The sequence below is a fragment of the Ranitomeya imitator genome, chromosome 1 (genome assembly GCF_032444005.1).
Source record: "Ranitomeya imitator isolate aRanImi1 chromosome 1, aRanImi1.pri, whole genome shotgun sequence".
Taxonomy (NCBI): Eukaryota; Metazoa; Chordata; class Amphibia; order Anura; family Dendrobatidae; genus Ranitomeya; species Ranitomeya imitator.
The window spans coordinates 823,751,317-823,770,373 of NC_091282.1; positions in this window are offsets into that span (position 1 = coordinate 823,751,317).

Consider the following 19,057-nt stretch of genomic DNA (forward strand, 5'->3'; position numbering starts at 1 on the left):
AGGAGCTAAGCATCGCGTGGTGGTCTTGACTGATCATAAGAACTTGACTTATCTCGAGTCCGCCAAGCGGTTGAATCCTAGACAAGCTCGTTGGTCGTTGTTTTTTGCCCGTTTTGACTTTGTGATTTCATACCTTCCGGGCTCTAAAAATGTGAAGGCGGATGCTCTGTCTAGGAGTTTTGTGCCCGACTCTCCGGGTGTATCTGAGCCGGCGGGTATCCTCAAAGAGGGAGTAATTGTGTCTGCCATCTCCCCTGATTTGGGCCGGGTGCTGCAAAAATTTCAGGCTAATAAACCTGATCATTGCCCAGCGGAGAAACTGTTTGTCCCTGATAGGTGGACGAATAAAGTTATCTCTGAGGTTCATTGTTCGGTGTTGGCTGGTCATCCTGGAATCTTTGGTACCAGAGAGTTAGTGGCTAGATCCTTTTGGTGGCCATCTCTGTCGCGGGATGTGCGTACTTTTGTGCAGTCCTGTGGGATTTGTGCTCGGGCTAAGCCCTGCTGTTCTCGTGCCAGTGGGTTGCTTTTGCCCTTGCCGGTCCCGAAGAGGCCTTGGACACATATCTCTATGGATTTTATTTCAGATCTTCCCGTCTCTCAAAAGATGTCAGTCATTTGGGTGGTCTGTGATCGCTTCTCTAAGATGGTCCATTTGGTACCCTTGTCTAAATTGCCTTCCTCCTCTGATTTGGTGCCATTGTTTTTCCAGCATGTGGTTCGTTTACATGGCATTCCAGAGAATATCGTTTCTGACAGAGGTTCCCAGTTTGTTTCGAGGTTTTGGCGAGCCTTTTGTGGTAGGATGGGCATTGACTTGTCTTTTTCCTCGGCTTTCCATCCTCAGACTAATGGCCAGACCGAACGAACCAATCAGACCTTGGAAAAATATCTGAGATGTTTTGTTTCTGCTGACCAGGATGACTGGGTGTCCTTTTTGCCTTTGGCTGAGTTCGCCGCCAGCTAGGCTACCTTGGTTTCACCGTTTTTCTGCAACTCTGGGTTCCATCCTCGTTTCTCTTCTGGGCAGGTTGAGTCTTCGGACTGTCCTGGTGTGGATACTGTGGTGGACAGGTTGCAGCAGATTTGGACTCATGTAGTGGACAATTTGACTTTGTCCCAGGAGAAGGCTCAACGTTTCGCTAATAGCAGACGCTGTGTGGGTCTCCGACTTCGGGTTGGGGACTTGGTTTGGTTATCTTCTCGTCATATTCCTATGATGGTTTCCTCTCCTAAGTTTAAACCTCGTTTTATTGGTCCATATAGGATTTCTGAGGTTCTTAATCCTGTGTCTTTTCGTCTGACCCTTCCAGATTCTTTTTCCATACATAACGTATTCCATAGGTCATTGTTGCGGAGATACGTAGCACCTATGGTTCCATCTGTTGATCCTCCTGCCCCGGTTTTGGTGGAGGGGGAGTTGGAGTATATTGTGGAGAAGATTTTGGATTCTCGTGTTTCAAGGCGGAAACTCCAGTATCTGGTTAAGTGGAAGGGTTATGCTCAGGAAGATAATTCCTGGGTCTTTGCCTCTGATGTCCATGCTTCCGATCTTGTTCGTGCCTTTCATATGGCTCATCCTGGTCGTCCTGGGAGCTCTGGTGAGGGTTCAGTGACCCCTCCTCAAGGGGGGGGTGCTGTTGTGAATTCTGTGGCAGAGCTCCCTCCTGTGGTCACAAGTGGTACTTCGGCTGGTTCTCTCTGTGAGCTTCCGTTGGTGGAGGAAAGTGGTACTGCGGCTTCTGAGTTTCCTTCCTCAGGTGATGTGGTGAAGTCGTTAGGTGCTGCTCTATTTAACTCCACCTAGTGCTTTGATCCTGGCCTCCAGTCAATGTCCTAGTATTGGACCTGTTTCCTCCTGGATCGTTCCTGTGGCCTGCTGCTCTGCATAGCTAAGTTCTCTTTGCTATTTGTTTGCTGTTTTTTTCTGTCCAGCTTGTCAATTTGTTTTTTCTGTTTGCTGGAAGCTCTGGGACGCAGAGGGTGTACCTCCGTGCCGTTAGTTCGGTACGGAGGGTCTTTTTGCCCCCTTTGCGTGGTTTTTGTAGGGTTTTGTGTTGACCACAAAGTTACCTTTCCTATCCTTGCTCTGTTCAGAAAGTTGGGCCTCACTTTGCTAAATCTATTTCATCTCTACGTTTGTCTTTTCATCTTTACTCACAGTCATTATATGTGGGGGCTGCCTTTTCCTTTGGGGAATTTCTCTGAGGCAAGGTAGGCTTATTTTCTATCTTCAGGCTAGCTAGTTTCTCAGGCCGTGCCGAGTTACATAGGTAGCGTTAGGCGCAATCCACGGCTGCCTTTAGTGTGGTTGGAGAGGATTAGGGATTGCGGTCAACAGAGTTCCCACGTCTCAGAGCTCGTTCTTGTTTTTTGGGTTATTGCCAGGTCACTGTATGTGCGCTGACCTCTATGTCCATTGTGGTACTGAATTACCTTTCATAACAGTTACCAATTTTGAACTGCATTTAGCCAACTTTATTCTTTGGGCCTATATCTGTGTTTCCTCCTCATCCTGCCCATTGCCCAGCCAGTGATAGATGAGTCTGCTGGTACATTGACCCATAACGCAACATTCCCCATGCATGCTACACAGCAAGATTGTGACCCTGCTGAAAGTCAGGTTCCTCTTCCTGCATACCATACCACCTTACACGGGGACAAAGAGGAAAGTGCAGATGAAAGTGCAGGTTTCTTCATCAGGTGGGGGGAGGAATACTAGTTGGCGACGTCACTGGCACAGGGCCTCTCATAGTACGCAAAAGTGTTGCTGACGGTGGGAGGCGCCTTCGCCGTGCAAACACACTGCTGTACTTTGAGGGGCCCTGTGCCAGTGCCAATGCCAACGAGTGGACCCCCCCTGCTTGCTCAGGATCACAGCACTTGCAAAGTTGAAATACTTACCTCTCCCTGCTCCACTGCCGTGACGTGTTCCAGATTTCCTGGGCCCACTAATTACTTGAACCAGCCCTACCCCCCACAACTTTAGCCAAATGACCCCCAATTTCAAATGCCTTCCAATTATTATAAGGTAAATTACGATTGACAAGCTTCTGTAACAAGAATGGATGTTTTTGCCATTAAAATGGGCAGTGTAGGTGTTTTCCTGGCCTCCACTCACTGCCGACTATGCTCCCCCATTGACTTGCATTGTGTTTCGTGTTTCGGGCGATACCCGACTTTTCGCGATAATCGGCCGATTCCACTCGACTCGACTTCTAAGATAGTCGGGTTTCGCGAAACACGGCTCGACTCTAAAAAGGTCAAGGTCGCTCAACCCTATTCATCAGTACTTCCACTTCCCCATATCTTAACGCATGCCTTAGCAGTCCAATCGTTTTTTTATTTTTTTTAACTGCCATCATTTTACACAAAGCAGGTTAAACTGTTTGAATAACAATAGGCAAGTTTTGAAACCCAAAAATTTCAACTGCATCAGGCGAAGTGGTTTTTAAAAATTTAAAAATACCACAATTTTACATAAGCACGTTAAACTCTATGAATATCAATTGTCAATTTTTTGAAAGCAAAAAATTTGGTCACCTGTAGCAGCCCAAGAGTTTTTTTTTAACTTTTAAACCACCGTAATTTTACACAGAGCATGTTATACTCTATGGATGACAAGTCAATTTTTGGATCCAAAACATTTGGTCACCTATAGCAGCCCAAGTGTTTTTTTAAAAATGTTAAAACACCGTAAATTTACACAGAACAAGTTAAACTCTATGGATGACTAATTGAATAAAAAAAAAATATTTAGAACTTTTTTTTTATAGGGGTGTAGAGCTCTCATGTGATGGTGGTGCTGCTGCTGTTTAAGATCTGATTCCTGGTGCCATTTTGCTCTGCTGTTGTGGAGCTTAGCAGCAGAACCTGAGCTGATTATTTTCCTTTTTGTCTGTCCCCTGTTTGTCCCTTCCCCTGTGTGTTACCAAACTGCGGTGGTGAGGCTAGTGTCCTTGCCAGCCAGTGACCTAGCCAGGGTCAATAGAGGTGACAGTAAGGGAGTAGGCACGTGACGGCGGCGAGGGAATGGACCCGCATAGGTAAGGGCGTGTCACTGAATTAGAAAAGAGCTCTCCACCTCCGGTCATACAGTATTGATGATCTATCCTTAGGACAGGTGCAGTCGACCGTGTATTCTTGTATCGGTTGTGCAAATCACACTTTCACCAAACTCTCATCAGAGTGTTATCAGCACGTGAGCAAAGTGTGATCCAATTTCTGCATCCCCATTTTGTCAGTGCATGGATATTGGACCCCAGTCAGAGGACATCCGAGTGCAGTCCGATGTTTTCCACACACACCCAATGACTTGCATGGCTCAGTGTGATCCGAATATCAGATAAAACGCGGGCATGTTATGATTCTTTTCCTCTTTTTTTAGCATGTATTGCTATGCGGCCGACGCTCCGCTCCTGAGTGACGGCGGCAATGCCGAGTATTACCATGTGAGACTCGGATGTATTTCTCACATGTGTGATCCCGGCCTTAGAATAACATTGGTCCGACTGCGATCCTATGTTTTGGATAAGTTATCAATATCAGGTTTGTGGCTGCTGGTTAAAATAACAGGAGCTGTTCTGCAGTGCCGATTCAAAGAGAGCCCCTTTTCAAAATCAGCAGATGCTATACATTGAATAAAGCTGGGCTTTGCAGCTCCATTTAAAGTATTTTACATCAGGCCACCAATGGAGTAAATATCAGCTGATCAGTGAGGGCGCCGGGTGTCAGACTCCCACCGATCTGATATTGAGCATACGGACAGGTTAACCACTTAATGTTTAAAGCGCAGTTTTAATGATGGCTTCTTGAATATTTGTTGTGTTTTTCAGAATAACACCAGGCCACATGTTGCGTAGGCTACAGTGAGCAGGCTGTGTTGCCTAAACTTTAGCCATCTCTGGACTTCTATCCCATCGCACAGATCTGTCATGTTATTGGTTGACTATTATTAACCCCTTAGTGACAGAGCCAATTTGGTACTTAATGACCGAGCCAATTATTACAATTCTGACCACTGTCACTTTATGAGGTTATAACTCTGGAACGCTTCAACGGATGCCGCTGATTCTGAGATTGTTTTTTCGTGACATATTGTACTTCATGTTAGTGGTAACATTTCTTCGATATTACTTGCAATTATATATGAAAAAAATGGAAATATGGCGAAAATTTTTAAAATTTTGCAATTTTCAAACTTTGTATTTTTATGCCCTTAAATCAGAGAGATATGTCACGAAAAATAGTTAATAAATAACATTTCCCACATGTCTACTTTACATCAGCACAATTTTGGAAACAAATTTTTTTTCGGTTAGGGACTTATAAGGGTTAAAAGTTGACCAGCAATTTCTCATTTTTACAACACCATTTTTTTTTAGGGACAACATCACATTTGAAGTCATTTTGAGGGGTCTATATGATAGAAAATAACCACGTATGACACCATTCTAAAAACTGCACCCCTCAAGGTGATCAAAATCACATTCAAGAAGTTTATTAACCCTTTACGTGCTTCACAGGAACTGAAACAATGTGGAAGGAAAAAATGAACATTTAACTTTTTTTTGCAAACATTTTAATTCAGAACCATTTTTTTTATTTTCACAAGTGTAAACAGAAATGTAACCATAAATTTTGTTATGCAATTTCTCCTGAATACGTCAATACCCCATATGTGGGGGTAAACCACTTTTTGGGCGCACCGCAGAACTTGGAAGTGAAGGAGCGCCGTTTGACTTTTTCAATGCAGAATTGGCTGGAATTGAGATCGGACGCCATGTCACGTTTAGAGAGCCCCTGATGTGCCTAAACAGTGGAAACCCCCCACAAGTGACACCATTTTGGAAACTAGACCCCTTAAGGAACTTATCTAGTTGTGTGGTGAGCACTTTGAACCCCCAAGAGCTTCACAAAAGTTTATAACGTAGAGCCGTGAAAATAAAAAATCGCATTTGTTTACACAGAAATGATCTTTTCACATACAAATTCTTATTTTCACAAGGGTAACAGGAGAAATTAGACCACAAAAGTTGTAGTGCAATTTCTCCTGAGCATGTCGATACCCAATATGTGGGGGTAAACCACTGTTTGGGCGCACCGCAGAGCTTGGAAGAGAAGGAGTGCCGTTTTACTTTTTCAATGTAGAAGTGTCTGGAATTGAGATCGGACGCCATGTCGCGTTTGGAGAGCCCCTGATGTGCCTAAACAGTAGAAACCCCCCACAAGTGACCCCATTTTGGAAACTAGACCCCCCATGGAACTTATCTAGATGTGTGGTGAGAACTTTGAATGCCCAAGTGCTTCACAGAAGTTTATAATGCAGAGTCGTGAAAATAAAAAATATTTTTTTTTCCACAAAAAAGATTTTTTAGCCCCCAAGTTTTTATTTTCACAAGGGTAGCAAGAGATATCGGACCCCAAAACTTGTTGTCCAATTTGTCCTGAGTATGCTGGTACCCCATATGTGGGGGTAAACCACTGTTTGGGTGCACGGCAGAGCTCGGAAGGAAGGAGCGCCATTTTGGAATGCAGACTTAGATAGAATGGTCTGTGGGCGTTATGTTGCATTTGCAGAGCCCCTGATGTACCTAAACAGTAGTAACCCCCCACAAATGACCCCGATTTGGAAACTAGACCCCCCAAGGAACTTATCTAGATGTGTGGTGAGAACTTTGAATGCCCAAGTGCTTCACAGAAGTTTATAATGCAGAGTCATGAAAATAAAAAAAATATTTTTTTTCCACAAAAAAGATTTTGTAGCCCCCCAAGTTTTTATTTTCACAAGGGTAACAGGAGAAATTGGACCCCAAAAGTTGTTGTCCAATTTATCCCGAGTACGCTGATGCCCCATATGTGGGGGTAACCCACTGTTTGGGTGCACGGCAGAGCTCAGAAGGGAGGGAGCACCATTTGACTTTTTGAGCGCAAAATTGGCTGTCGTGTTTGGAGACTCCCTGATGTACCTAAACAGTGGAAACCCCCCAATTCTAGCTCCAACCCTAACCCCAACACACCCCTATCCCTAATCCCAACCCGATCCATAATCCTAATCACTAACCCTAACGATAATCACAACCCTTACCCCAAAACAACCCTAATGTCAACCCTAACCATAACCCTAATCAAAACCCTAAATCCAACACACCCCTAATCCTAATTTCAACCCTAACCTCAAACCTAACCCTAATCGCAATACACCCCAAATCACAACCCTAACCTTAACCCTAATCCCAAACCTTACCCTAATCCCAAGCATAACCCTAATGCCAACCCTAACCCTAATACCAACCCTAATCCAAACCCTAACCCTAATCCCAACTCTAACCCTAACTTTAGCCCCAACCCTAGCCCTAACTCTAACCCTAAATTTAGCCCCAACCCTAACCCTAGCCCTAACTTTAGCTCCAACCCTAACCCTAGCCCTAACTTTAGCCCCAATCCTAACCCTAGCCCTAAGGCTACTTTCACACTTGCGTTTGGCATCCGTCACAATCCGTCGTTTTGGACAAAAAACGGATCCTGCAAATGTGCCCACAGGATGCGTTTTTTGCCCATAGACTTGTATTGCCGACGGATCACGACGGATGTTCAATGTAACGTTTTTTTGTACGTCGCGTCCGCCATTTCTGACCGCGTATGCATTGCCGTAACTCCGCCCCCTCCTCCCCAGGACATAGATTGGGCAGCGGATGCGTTGAAAAACTACATCCGCTGCCCACGTTGTGCACAATTTTCACAACGTGTGTCGGTATGTCGGGCCGACGCATTGCGATGGCCCTGTACTAACGTAAGTGTGAAAGAACCCTAACCCTAAATTTAGCCCCAACCCTAACCCTAAATTTAGCCCCAACCCTAACCCTAGCCCTAACCCTAACCCTAGCCCTAACCCTAGCCCTAACCCTAACCCTAGCCCTAACCCTAACCCTAATTTTAGCCTCAACTGCTCTTCTCCTGCCGGCCGGCAGATGGCGACAGATGGCGGGCGCACTGCGCATGCGCCCGCCATTTTCTGTTCCCATGAAGACGCCGGCGGCCAGGAGGAGCAACAGGAGGACCCAGGGACACCGGTAAGTATAATATGGTCCCCGAATCCCCCTATTTCTCTGTCCTTTGATGTGCGATCACATCAGAGGACAGAGAATTACACTTTGCTTTTTTTTTTTTTTTTGCTGTCGCCGGTAAACAGTTAATTACCAGCGATCGCAAAACAAGGGTCGGTAAAACTGACCCCGATCATGTTCTTTGGGGTCTCGGCTACCCCCGGCAGCCGAGACCCCAAATATCCTCCCGGTGCCGGCCGGTGGGCGCACTGCGTATGCGCCCGCCATTTTTTTGCCAGAAAAAGATGGTGGCGCACATCGGGAGCCACGAGGAGCACCGGGGGAGACAGGTAAGTATCGGGGGGATATTGGGGACCCCATTTCTCTGTCCTCTGATGTGCGATCACATCGGAGGACAGAGAAATTAAAAGGGAAATCGCGTTTTTTTTTGCGATCGCCGGTAAACGGTTAATTACCAGCGATCTCAAAAGTGGGATCGGTAAAAAAAACCCCAAATCATGTTCTCTGGGGTCTCGGCTACCCCCGGCAGCCGAGACCCCGGAGAAAATCCGACTCTAGGGGGCGCTATTTACTTTTTCCACAGCGCCGTTAATTAACGGCGCTGTGGTTTAAGTACCCTTAGCGGCCGCCGTTAAAAGGCGTATTGGCGGTCGTTAAGGGGTTAATGGAGCTGCCAGCAACAGATCTTCATATTTTGAGTACCAGACTGCATTCAGAGTTGCAGAACATTCCTCAGACAACCTACTACTTTTACTCTTAGAGATATTTATTTCCTAATTATGGTTTAGTTTGCTCAATGTTACATACTAAGCATCATCTGATTTACTCTGCTGCCATCTGATGGCTATTCTTGATCACTACATTGTAAATTAGGTTATTTCTTCTTGCTATTGGAAAGTATTATTATTTATTATTATAGAACTATTTATTCCATGGCACTTTACATGTGAAAAGGGTATACACAATAATAATCAAGGATAGTAATATTGAACAAAACAAGTCACCGACTGGTACAGGAGGAGAGAGGACCCTGCCCACTACGGCTCACAATCTATAAGGGACGGTTGAGGATTAGAGATGAGCAAATATGTTTGGTTCCCTCCTTATTTGGCAAGCTATAGCGCTTACCGAATAAGCAGCAGAGGGAACCCGGATACCTGGAGCTCTCCGATAATCAGGTGTCCGGTGCCGCAGCTGTATGTGGCTCAGCTGTGTGAAAGTTACAACACACAGGCTCTCCATACATGTGCTGTGCCTGTCACATACCCGCGACACATGCAGCTGCGGCACAGGACTACTGATTAGCCGGAGCACTCCAGGTATCCGGGTTCCCTCTGCAGCTTCTTCGGTAAGCACTGTAGCTTGCTCAATAAGGAGGGACCCAAGCATATTTGCTCATCTCTAGTGAGGATACAGTAGTTGAGGGTAGAGCTGGTCATGCAGGGTTAAAATACCTTACATTCATTGTATTTATGTATATGTCCAGTCTAAAAAAAGCACTGAAAATAGATACTATCTGCAATGAATAGAAGGTGACACTCCCTCTGATTTGCTAAAGCATACAGCTCTGGCAAAAATTAGGAGACCACTGCAAAATGTTCAGTTTGTCTGATTTTTCTCTTTATCGGTATATGCTTGAGTAAAGTGTAAATTGTTCTTTTATTCTATAAACTTCTGACAACATGTTTCCGCATTTCCAAGCAATAAATTTTGTATTTTTTTCGGAAAAGGAGAAATGGTCAAAATTTAAAAAAAAAACAGTGCTTTCAGACCTCAAATAATGCAAAAAAAAAAAAAAACAAGTTCATAATCATTTAGAAACAAGAATACTAATGTTTTAACTCAGAAACAGTTCAGAAATCAATATTTTCTGGAATAAACATTAGCAGATACCGCAAGGTTGGGACTCAGCGGTGCCTCCGCGGTGGTGAGAGTAGCCAAGGTACGTACTCTATCCCGGTGCGGAAGTCTCTCTGGGCTGAGGGTAGAAAGTGTCGGCAGTCTGGCTAGCTGGGGTTGTAGGCACAGCTAATGGGCGTGGGTCCGTGGAGAGGGAGCTAACCGTCTCGCTACTCACAAGATCGTTCCCTGCCAAGTGTCCCGTTTTCCCGCTCAAACTGCTATTTACATTGGACCCGCCCCCAACAGTCAGGTGTCCTGAACTGCTCCAGTCAGCAATCTCTTCCCCCTGAAACACTGGTGACAGCCCCAACGGTTCCGGCCCAGACACGACGGAGACGCCATTAGCTTGGCTATCCTCCCTACACTGGTTCAAACACTGGGCCTATATCATTGAAGCCATGAGCAAAATCAATGAGCCACAGCCAGCACTGACAAAAACGGGCCCCCCTCTTTAACACATACACGATTCATGATGCACAGATACAGCAGAGAAATATACCACAGCCAAGTAGCATATAACACAGCCCACATAGTATATAACACAGCCCACATAGCATATAACACAACCCACATAGCATATAGCACAGCCACGTAGCGTATAGCACAAGCCACGTAGTATATAGCACAGGCTATGTAGTATATAACACAGCCCACATAGCATATAGCACAGCCCACGTAGTATATAGCACAGCGATGTAGTATATAACACAGGCCATGTAGTATATAGCACAGAGACGTAGTATATAACACAGCCCATGCAGTATATAACACAGCCCACGTAGTATATAACACAGCCCACGTAGTATATAGCAATGTGGGCACCATATTCCTGTTAAAAAAAGAATTAAAATAAAAAATAGTTATATACTCACCTTCCGGCGGCCCCCGGATCCAGGCCAGGCGTTTAGCGATGCTCTTTGCAACGCTCCGGTCCCAAGAATGCATTGCGGTCTCGTGAGATGATGACGTAGCGGTCTTGCGAGACCGCTACGTCATCATCTCGCGAGACCGCAATGCATGGCCCGGAGCGTCGGGAGGAGCGGGAAAGGCACCGGAAGGTGAGTATATAATGACTTTTTATTTTTGTAATTATTTTTAACATTACATAGTAACATAGTAACATAGTTAGTAAGGCCGAAAAAAGACATTTGTCCATCCAGTTCAGCCTATATTCCATCATAATAAATCCCCAGATCTACGTCCTTCTACAGAATCTAATAATTGTATGATACAATATTGTTCTGCTCCAGGAAGACATCCAGGCCTCTCTTGAACCCCTCGACTGAGTTCGCCATCACCACCTCCTCAGGCAAGCAATTCCAGATTCTCACTGCCCTAACAGTAAAGAATCCTCTTCTATGTTGGTGGAAAAACCTTCTCTCCTCCAGACGCAAAGAATGCCCACTTGTGCCCGTCACCTTCCTTGGTATAAACCGATCCTCAGAGAGATATTTGTATTGTCCCCTTATATACTTATACATGGTTATTAGATCGCCCCTCAGTCGTCTTTTTTCTAGACTAAATAATCCTAATTTCGCTAATCTATCTGGGTATTGTAGTTCTCCCATCCCCTTTATTAATTTTGTTGCCCTCCTTTGTACTCTCTCTAGTTCCATTATATCCTTCCTGAGCACCGGTGCCCAAAACTGGACACAGTACTCCATGTGCGGTCTAACTAGGGATTTGTACAGAGGCAGTATAATGCTCTCATCATGTGTATCCAGACCTCTTTTAATGCACCCCATGATCCTGTTTGCCTTGGCAGCTGCTGCCTGGCACTGGCTGCTCCAGGTAAGTTTATCATTAACTAGGATCCCCAAGTCCTTCTCCCTGTCAGATTTACCCAGTGGTTTCCCATTCAGTGTGTAATGGTGATATTGATTCCTTCTTCCCATGTGTATAACCTTACATTTATCATTGTTAAACCTCATCTGCCACCTTTCAGCCCAAGTTTCCAACTTATCCAGATCCATCTGTAGCAGAATACTATCTTCTCTTGTATTAACTGCTTTACATAGTTTTGTATCATCTGCAAATATCGATATTTTACTGTGTAAACCTTCTACCAGATCATTAATGAATATGTTGAAGAGAACAGGTCCCAATACTGACCCCTGCGGTACCCCACTGGTCACAGCGACCCAGTTAGAGACTATACCATTTATAACCACCCTCTGCTTTCTATCACTAAGCCAGTTACTAACCCATTTACACACATTTTTCCCCAGACCAAGCATTCTCATTTTGTGTACCAACCTCTTGTGCGGCACGGTATCAAACGCTTTGGAAAAATCGAGATATACCACGTCCAATGACTCACCGTGGTCCAGCCTATAGCTTACCTCTTCATAAAAACTGATTAGATTGGTTTTACAGGAGCGATTTTTCATAAACCCATGCTGATATGGAGTTACACAGTTATTCTCATTGAGATAATCCAGAATAACATCCCTCAGAAACCCTTCAAATATTTTACCAACAATAGAGGTTAGACTTACTGGCCTATAATTTCCAGGTTCACTTTTAGAGCCCTTTTTGAATATTGGCACCACATTTGCTATGCGCCAGTCCTGCGGAACAGACCCTGTCACTATAGAGTCCCTAAAAATAAGAAATAATGGTTTATCTATTACATTACTTAGTTCTCTTAGTACTCGTGGGTGTATGCCATCCGGACCCGGAGATTTATCTATTTTAATCTTATTTAGCCGGTTTCGCACCTCTTCTTGGGTTAGATTGGTGACCCTTAATATAGGGTTTTCATTGTTTCTTGGGATTTCACCTAGCATTTCATTTTCCACCGTGAATACCGTGGAGAAGAAGGTGTTTAATATGTTAGCTTTTTCCTCGTCATCTACAACCATTCTTTCCTCACTATTTTTTAAGGGGCCTACATTTTCAGTTTTTATTCTTTTACTATTGATATAGTTGAAGAACAGTTTGGGATTAGTTTTATTCTCCTTAGCAATGTGCTTCTCTGTTTCCTTTTTGGCAGCTGTAATTAGTTTTTTAGATAAAGTATTTTTCTCCCTATAGTTTTTTAGAGCTTCAATGGTGCCATCCTGCTTTAGTAGTGCAAATGCTTTCTTTTTACTGTTAATTGCCTGTCTTACTTCTTTGTTTAGCCACATTGGGTTTTTCCTATTTCTAGTCCTTTTAGATTAGATCTTTTTACTATTGATTCTGCATGGACAGCATCAACAGTAAAAAGTTGGTCACATAGGGTTAATAGCAGCGTTAACAGACTGTGTTACACCACGGCATAACGCGGTGTAACATAGCCATTAACCCTGTGTGAGCGCTGACTTGAGGGGAGTATGGAGGGGGCACTGACAGAGTAGGGAAGGGGCGAATTCGCGGCCGGAGTGTGCCCGTCGCTGATTGGTCATGGCCTGCCGGCTGCCACCAATCAGCGACGAGGGATTTCCGTGACAGACGGACAAACAGACGGAAGACGATTATGTATATAGATAATTTTAACAAACTGTACAGTGATCAGATGATTTATGGTGATCAGTAAGTAAAGTAAAATTGTCGTGATACATTTTTCTCACCATTAAATCCATAAAATGTAATAAAAATGTCACAATGATGCTGCATTCACATGTAGCATAACTGCTGTGCTTTGCTGCTGCTTTTTATTTGCACGTTTTCTGCAAGCGTCTGCATCAAAAACTACTCAATTACAATCTTCTATGATTAATGTGTTTTTTCTATTTTTTTTATATCATTTCTCCCGTATTTGATGCGCTGTCAGTGCAGACTTAAAACAGCATTTCAGTGCTTTTTTTGTGGTACAGAGAAGTTTAGTTTTGAATCTGCCACTAATAATCAGTGATGAGCGAATATACTCGTTACTCGAGATTTCCCGAGCACTTGGGTGTCCTCCAAGTGCTCGGAAATCTCGAGTAACGAGTATATTCGCTCATCACTAATAAAAATGCAATTGTGTTTTTTACTTTACACATGTTTTTTTCTGGCTCCATAGCTTGTCCATTTTTTTTGTTCTGCAAAAGTTGTGAGGTATGGGTAAAAGACTAGTAATGATAAGCTAACGTGCTCATGTGTTCTCCGAGAATCCTAGTAGTTCTCGGATAATATGTTTGAGTCGTCGCAGTTGCATGATTCTGATCCTGTTTTTTAGCCAATCCCGCATGTATTGTGGCTAACAGCCACAAAACATGCAGCCATAGGGACTCAAATATACTTGCCATACTATTTACTATAGGCCCCTTATTGTGAGTTTATTTCGCCATACTGATGTTGCTGCAGCCAGGTGACCTTGAGCCTGTGGGCATATGTTCTGCCTTATAGTGCGTATCCTGTCTCTCCCTGCGGTTTATTAACCTTTTTCACAGCTTTTTATATATGTTATTTCTGCATTAATAAAGTTATGTTTTATGGGAATTTTTTGGACTGCAATTGTGTGAGTTTTTGTACCAGATGGTTGGCAGTTTTTTCCTGACTACGGTCCAGATATACATGCATTGAGGCACACTGAGATTGATTCATGGGTATTGACGTACATGGGTGTCTCTGCATGATTATGTTTGTAACATTCATTGTCTACATTTCTATCACTAAGCCAGTTACTAACCCATTTACACACATTTTTCCCCAGACCAAGCATTCTCATTTTGTGTACCAACCTCTTGTGCGGCACGGTATCAAACGCTTTGGAAAAATCGAGATATACCACATCCAATGACTCACCGTGGTCCAGCCTATAGCTTACCTCTTCATAAAAACTGATTAGATTGGTTTTACAGGAGCGATTTTTCATAAACCCATGCTGATATGGAGTTACACAGTTATTCTCATTGAGATAATCCAGAATAACATCCCTCAGAAACCCTTCAAATATTTTACCAACAATAGAGGTTAGACTTACTGGCCTATAATTTCCAGGTTCACTTTTAGAGCCCTTTTTGAATATTGGCACCACATTTGCTATGCGCCAGTCCTGTGGAACAGACCCTGTCACTATAGAGTCCCTAAAAATAAGAAATAATGGTTTATCTATTACATTACTTAGTTCTCTTAGACTCGTGGGTGTATGCCATCCGGACCCGGAGATTTATCTATTTTAATCTTATTTAGCCGGTTTCGCACCTCTTCTTGGGTTAGATTGGTGACCCTTAATATAGGGTTTTCATTGTTTCTTGGGATTTCACCTAGCATTTCATTTTCCACCGTGAATACCGTGGAGAAGAAGGTGTTTAATATGTTAGCTTTTTCCTCGTCATCTACAACCATTCTTTCCTCACTATTTTTTAAGGGGCCTACATTTTCAGTTTTTATTCTTTTACTATTGATATAGTTGAAGAACAGTTTGGGATTAGTTTTACTCTCCTTAGCAATGTGCTTCTCTGTTTCCTTTTTGGCAGCTTTAATTAGTTTTTTAGATAAAGTATTTTTCTCCCTATAGTTTTTTAGAGCTTCAATGGTGCCATCCTGCTTTAGTAGTGCAAATGCTTTCTTTTTACTGTTAATTGCCTGTCTTACTTCTTTGTTTAGCCACATTGGGTTTTTCCTATTTCTAGTCCTTTTAGATTAGATCTTTTTACTATTGATTCTGCATGGACAGCATCAACAGTAAAAAGTTGGTCACATAGGGTTAATAGCAGCGTTAACAGACTGTGTTACACCACGGCATAACGCGGTGTAACATAGCCATTAACCCTGTGTGAGCGCTGACTTGAGGGGAGTATGGAGGGGGCACTGACAGAGAGTAGGGAAGGGGCGAATTCGCGGCCGGAGTGTGCCCGTCGCTGATTGGTCATGGCCTGCCGGCTGCCACCAATCAGCGACGAGGGATTTCCGTGACAGACGGACAAACAGACGGAAGACGATTATGTATATAGATAATTTTAACAAACTGTACAGTGATCAGATGATTTATGGTGATCAGTAAGTAAAGTAAAATTGTCGTGATACATTTTTCTCACCATTAAATCCATAAAATGTAATAAAAATGTCACAATGATGCTGCATTCACATGTAGCATAACTGCTGTGCTTTGCTGCTGCTTTTTATTTGCACGTTTTCTGCAAGCGTCTGCATCAAAAACTACTCAATTACAATCTTCTATGATTAATGTGTTTTTTCTATTTTTTTTATATCATTTCTCCCGTATTTGATGCGCTGTCAGTGCAGACTTAAAACAGCATTTCAGTGCTTTTTTTGTGGTACAGAGAAGTTTAGTTTTGAATCTGCCACTAATAATCAGTGATGAGCGAATATACTCGTTACTCGAGATTTCCCGAGCACTTGGGTGTCCTCCAAGTGCTCGGAAATCTCGAGTAACGAGTATATTCGCTCATCACTAATAAAAATGCAATTGTGTTTTTTACTTTACATATGTTTTTTTCTGGCTCCATAGCTTGTCCATTTTTTTTGTTCTGCAAAAGTTGTGAGGTATGGGTAAAAGACTAGTAATGATAAGCTAACGTGCTCATGTGTTCTCCGAGAATCCTAGTAGTTCTCGGATAATATGTTTGAGTCGTCGCAGTTGCATGATTCTGATCCTGTTTTTTAGCCAATCCCGCATGTGTTGTGGCTAACAGCCACAAAACATGCAGCCGTAGGGACTCGAGTATATTATTCGACCACACCCAAGATGCTCGGAAAACACCCGGGTATGCTCAGATAACACGTTATCCGAACATGTTCACTCATCACTACTAGTTGTCTTTGGTCTAGTTAATACAGGCATTTTCTGCCCACAATCTGTAATCTTATTGAGGGATAAAGGTTGTGCACAAATCCATATTTCCTCTTCTTCCTCTTTCCTCTTCTGATGAAGGTGATTCAGTTACTTCCCCGCATGTTTAGTGGCTGAAATTCAGGTGCCAAACATGGAGGGTGGGGAATCGAGCACGGTGAGCGAGTACCAGGATGCTCGATCGAGTACTGAGCTTATCGAACACAGATCATGCCGATCACTAATATTTACATAGTAACATAGTAACATAGATAGCAAGGCCGAAAAAAAGACATTCGTCCATCCAGTTCAGCCTATATCCCATCAGAATAAATCCCCAGATCTACGTCCATCTAAAGATCCTAATAACTGTAAGATACAATATTGTTACACTCCAGGAAGACATCCAGACCTCTCTTGAACCCCTCGACTGAGTTCGCCATCACCACCTCCTCAGGCAAGGAACTCCAGATTCTCCCTGCCCTAACAGTAAAGAGTCCTCTTCTATGTCGGTGGAAAAACCTTCTCTCCTCCAGACGCAGAGAATGCCCCCTTGTGACCTTTCATTTTCCTTGGTATAAACAGATCCTCGGAGAGATATTTGTATTGTTCCCTTATATACTTAAACATGGTTATTAGATTGCCCCTCAGTCGTCTTTTTTCTAGACTAAATAATCCTAATTTTGCTATTCTCTCTTGGTTTTATAGTTCCCGTATCCCCTTTATTAATTTTGTTGCTCTCCTTTGTACTCATTCTAGTTCCATTATATCCTTCCTGAGCACCGGTGCCCAAAACTGTACACAATGTGTGGTCTAACCAGGGATTTGTACAGAGGCAGTATAATGTTCTCATTATGTGTATCCAGACCTCTTTTAATGCACCCCATGATACTGTTTGCCTTGGCTGCTCCAGGTAAGTTTTTCATTAACTAAGATCCCCAAGTCCTTCTCCATGTCAGATTTACCCAGTGGTTTCCCGTTCAGTGTGTAATGGTGATATTGATTCCTTCTTCCCATGTGTATAACCTTACATTTATCATTGTTAAACTGCATCTGCCACCTCTCGGCCCAAGTTTCCAACGTATCCAGATCCATCTGTAGCAAAATGCTATCTTCTCTTGTATTGACTGCTTTACATACTTTTGTATCATCTGCAAATATCGATATTTTACTGTGTAAATCTTCTACCAGATTGTTAATAAATATGTTGAAGAGAATAGGTCCCAACACCAACCCCTGCGTTAATCCACTGGTCACAGCGACCCCGTTAGAGAATATACCATTTATAACCACCCTCTGCTTTCTATCACTAAGCCAGTTACTTACCCATTTACACACATTTTCCCCCAGACCCAGCATTCTCATTTTGTGTACCAACCTCTTGTGTGGCACGGTATCAAACGCTTTAGAAAAATCAAGATATATCACAGTATGATACTCCTTCCATTTCAATATCATCACTTGGACAGTGCTCCTTGGGATGTTTAAAGTTTTGGAAATCATTTTGTTTCCAAATCCAGCTTTAAACTTCTCCACAACAGTATCATGGACCTGCTAGTTTTGTTCCTTGGTCTTCACGATGCTCTCTGTGCTTCAAACAGAACCCCGAGACTATCGCAGAGCAGGTGCATTTATACTGAGACTTGATTACACACAGGTGGATTATATTTATCATCATTAGGCCTTTAGGACAACATTGGATCATTCAGAGTTCCACAATGAACTTGGAGTGAGTTTTGCTGCACTGAAAGTAATGGGGCCGAATAATATAGCATGCCCCACTTTTCAGTTTTTGAATTTCCACAAAAATTTAAAATAACCAATAAATTTCGTTCAACTTCACAATTGTGTTCCACTTGCTGATTCTTCACCAAAAATTTACATTTGGTATTTTTATGTTTGAAGCATGATAGGTGGGAAAAGGTTGAAAAGTTCCAGGGGCCAAATACTTTCACAAGGCACTGTATGTGTGTGCATGAAGGAAAAGTTAACCCCAAGATGGCTGAATCCTATTCAGAGCAAAACTAAACATGGATATGTAGTTTTGCCACTTTGGGCTCAGACCGTGTGGTGGCTTCCATCCTTCCACACAGAAACGTGGACTAGGGGCTCAGCGGAAAGTGTCAGAGACCAACTGCCGCCAGAAGATGGACCAGCATTATTTCCAGGATCTCCGTGGACAAGCGTCGCATCAGAAGTTGTTGGCACCATCACTAGGGTTGAGCGAAACGGGTCGAAATTGTTCAAAAGTCGCCGACTTTTGGCAAGGTCGGGTTTCATGAAACCCGACCCGACCCCAGTGGGGGGTCGGCCATGAAGTCGGCGATCTTTTGAATCTGGAATCGGAATTCCGATCCCGATTCCCGATATGTTTAAGATATCCGGA